Source organism: Anopheles marshallii (genome assembly GCF_943734725.1).
Source record: "Anopheles marshallii chromosome X unlocalized genomic scaffold, idAnoMarsDA_429_01 X_unloc_75, whole genome shotgun sequence".
Taxonomy (NCBI): Eukaryota; Metazoa; Arthropoda; class Insecta; order Diptera; family Culicidae; genus Anopheles; species Anopheles marshallii.
The window spans coordinates 80,392-85,000 of record NW_026525926.1 but is presented as its reverse complement, the minus strand read 5'-3'; positions in this window follow the sequence as shown (position 1 = coordinate 85,000).

Genomic DNA, 4,609 nt, shown 5'->3' with positions numbered 1-4,609 from the left:
GCCATTTCTATCAAGAAGGCCATGGACAGTGCTTAGCAACCACGAAAGCTTCCAAGAGTTGAAACATTGCCTATCAAGTAGGCCGTAGCAGCCCATAGCAACCCAACCAAGATACTCTAACAGGCCAAGATTGGTTGGAGAATTCAAAATTTGGCTAAGTCCATGGCCACCATAAGCCATTTCTATCAAGAAGGCCACGAACAGTGCTTAGCAACCACGAAAGCTTCCAAGAGTTGAAACATTGCCTATCAAGTAGGCCGTAGCAGCCCATAGCAACCCAACCAAGATACTCTAACAGGCCAAGATTGGTTGGAGAATTCAAAATTTTGCTAAGTCCATGGCCACCATAAGCCATTTCAATCAAGAAGGCCATGGACAGTGCTTAGCAACCACGAAAGCTTCCAAGAGTTGAAACATTGCCTATCAAGTAGGCCGTAGCAGCCCATAGCAACCCAACCAAGATACTCTAACAGGCCAAGATTGGTTGGAGAATTCAAAATTTTGCTAAGTCCATGGCCACCATAAGCCATTTCTATCAAGAAGGCCATGGACAGTGCTTAGCAACCACGAAAGCTTCCAAGAGTTGAAACATTGCCTATCAAGTAGGCCGTAGCAGCCCATAGCAACCCAACCAAGATACTCTAACAGGCCAAGATTGGTTGGAGAATTCAAAATTTGGCTAAGTCCATGGCCACCATAAGCCATTTCTATCAAGAAGGCCACGAACAGTGCTTAGCAACCACGAAAGCTTCCAAGAGTTGAAACATTGCCTATCAAGTAGGCCGTAGCAGCCCATAGCAACCCAACCAAGATACTCTAACAGGCCAAGATTGGTTGGAGAATTCAAAATTTGGCTAAGTCCATGGCCACCATAAGCCATTTCTATCAAGAAGGCCATGGACAGTGCTTAGCAACCACGAAAGCTTCCAAGAGTTGAAACATTGCCTATCAAGTAGGCCGTAGCAGCCCATAGCAACCCAACCAAGATACTCTAACAGGCCAAGATTGGTTGGAGAATTCAAAATTTGGCTAAGTCCATGGCCACCATAAGCCATTTCTATCAAGAAGGCCACGAACAGTGCTTAGCAACCACGAAAGCTTCCAAGAGTTGAAACATTGCCTATCAAGTAGGCCGTAGCAGCCCATAGCAACCCAACCAAGATACTCTAACAGGCCAAGATTGGTTGGAGACTTCAAAATTTGGCTAAGTCCATGGCCACCATAAGCCATTTCTATCAAGAAGGCCACGAACAGTGCTTAGCAACCACGAAAGCTTCCAAGAGTTGAAACATTGCCTATCAAGTAGGCCGTAGCAGCCCATAGCAACCCAACCAAGATACTCTAACAGGCCAAGATTGGTTGGAGAATTCAAAATTTTGCTAAGTCCATGGCCACCATAAGCCATTTCTATCAAGAAGGCCATGGACAGTGCTTAGCAACCACGAAAGCTTCCAAGAGTTGAAACATTGCCTATCAAGTAGGCCGTACCAGCCCATAGCAAACCAACCAAGATACTCTAACAGGCCAAGATTGGATCTCAAAATGTTGCTAAGTCCATGGCCACCATAAGCCATTTCTATCAAGAAGGCCATGGACAGTGCTTAGCAACCACGAAAGCTTCCAAGAGTTGAAACATTGCCTATCAAGTAGGCCGTACCAGCCCATAGCAAACCAACCAAGATACTCTAACAGGCCAAGATTGGATCTCAAAATGTTGCTAAGTCCATGGCCACCATAAGCCATTTCTATCAAGAAGGCCATGGACAGTTCTAAACAACCACGAAAGCTTCCAAGAGTTGAAACATTGCCTATCAAGTAGGCCGTAGCAGCCCATAGCAACCCAACCAAGATACTCTAACAGGCCAAGATTGGATCTCAAAATGTTGCTAAGTCCATGGCCACCATAAGCCATTTCTATCAAGAAGGCCATGGACAGTTCTAAACAACCACGAAAGCTTCCAAGAGTTGAAACATTGCCTATCAAGTAGGCCGTAGCAGCCCATAGCAACCCAACCAAGATAATCTAACAGGCCAAGATTGGTTGGAGATTTCAAAATTTGGCTAAGTCCAGATTTTTCTACCCTTCGGGAAAACAACCCTAGTTCACCAAGTTGAACGCGAAAAACTGTCCATAGGATACGCACAAAACGTTTATTGAGTTGGTCACCATATGTGGAAATTATGGTGAAAATAAGCCAAGTTCCGGAGTTTTTAACTCACACGAAACCACGAAAAACTTTCATTAGGAAAACTTGGTTGGAGCACCCTACTGCAGAACACACCGACATGGACGAAAGGGTCGACTGGCCAAGAGAAAAAATTTTTGCGGGACCACTCAAAACATCATAGTTAGACCTAGCAAATGATGAAAAGTGAAACCCGCGATCGATTGGAGAAACCTTATTTTACACTGAAAAATTCCACATAAGGAAAATTTGTATGGAGCACCCTACTGCAGAACACACCGACATGGACGAAAGGGTCGACTGGCCAAGAGAAAAAATTTTTGCGGGACCACTCAAAACATCATAGTTAGACCTAGCAAATGATGAAAAGTGAAACCCGCGATCGATTGGAGAAACCTTATTTTACACTGAAAATTCCACATAAGGAAAATTTGTATGGAGCACCCTACTGTGGTCACCATCGGTCGAGTTGGTCGAGACGGGCAAAAAATTTTTTTTTCCATATCGTCTCAAAACATGATTTATGGACCTTGTAAATGTTGAAAAGTGAAACAAAATCACTTTTGGAGCGATGAAAATTTTGTATGGGAGGTCCCTACCCGGAACAAATTTTACTAGTAAAGTCATCATTCCGCGACGAGAAATTTGAAAATGGTCAAATATGGTTAAGATGTCATGTTCATTCCCTACTATGGGGGACCAGGTCGTCACGAAAAAATTTTTTTCTCGACCTGGTCAAATGTGGTTCTGCGACGGAGGTTAAACTAATATTGCATAATTTGGCCCAAAAACCCCCCTCTGTCAGAAAAATTTCCCCTTCAAGAGCGAAGCAGACCACATAAGTTGAGCTTCGAGGTATCTGAAAGTTGAATATAGAGCGAGGTTCTAAGCGAAGGGATAGCTTAACGTTGAGCATTGAACGCAAAAAAGCTTAGAGATAAGCTTATGATATAAGGATTGTGGTGCAGTACACAGCTTAACGTTGAGCTTTGAACGCAAATGGCTAGAACTAAGCTAAGAGATACCTATAGTGGTGCATGGAACTGCTCACAAGTTGAGCTTCGAGAAGTCCAAAGGCAAAATGTAGAGCGAGGTTCTAAGCGAAGGGATAGCTTAACGTTGAGCATTGAACGCAAAAAAGCTTAGAGATAAGCTTAAGATACAAGGGTTGTGGTGCATGAGGCCGCTTAACGTTGAGCTTTGAACGCACATGGCTAGAACTAAGCTAAGAGATACCTATAGTGGTGCATGGAACTGCTCACAAGTTGAGCTTCGAGAAGTCCAAAGGCAAAATGTAGAGCGAGGTTCTAAGCGAAGGGATAGCTTAACGTTGAGCATTGAACGCAAAAAAGCTTAGAGATAAGCTTAAGATACAAGGGTTGTGGTGCATGAGGCCGCTTAACGTTGAGCTTTGAACGCACATGGCTAGAACTAAGCTAAGAGATACGGGTAGTGGTGCATGGAACTGCTCACAAGTTGAGCTTCGAGAAGTCCAAAGGCAAAATGTAGAGAGAGGTCCTAGCAGCCTAAAAAACTTCTAGGGCCGACAGCTCACAAGTTGAGTTTCGAACGCAATTAGGCTACCCTGGTAGCCTTGATTTGAAAGCATTAAGGCAATGATATGGTAGAATGCCCGATCTTAAACCTATTGACAGAGAATGTGTACGAGTAAGCATAGATGTGGAGGAGCACATACCCTAAACAGTCCCGAAAGATGGTTAGCTAAGTGATGCATCACAAATGGACTTGGCGCACCAAGTTCACACTGAAACACACACGATCGCGTATATTAAAACCTGTTGTGTGGTGCATCACTAATAAAGTTTGGTGCGTCAAACGAACATGAGAGTTGAGCATATTGGGTATGTGTGATAACACACTTTGCACGACAATCGAGAAACCGCATAAGCTCAGTATAACACAGCAGGGGAAGATTGATGAAAACCAGAGCTAATACATGCAACAGGCCGGGAATGCTGCTTCTGAAGGTGGTAGGACCGGTGCACTTATTAGTTAAACCAATCGGCCGATTGAGTTGAAGTCTGGTACCGATCTTTCACTTGACTGTGCCCCATCAACTATTGATGGTAGTGTAGAGGACTACCATGGTTGTGACGGGAAGCGGGAATCAGGGTTCGATTCCGGAGCTAGTAGAGAGTGCCTGATAAAGGCCATGGTACACATCCAAATCAGGAAAGCAGCAGGAAACACTACCATACATTGCCAGGTGCATAGGAGGATTGCAAGCCCGTAAATTGCCCGATCATAGCCAGCGATGCTGAGAACGGAATTTATTCCTTCGATCGTCGTTGGTTCACATGTTTACTGATGGTTGTACGAACACCATACCCGGTGGTAAGTACAGTGGAGCTCGCCTTCACAACATAATGTTCACCAGTTGGACGCATAGATTGGAATGGCTC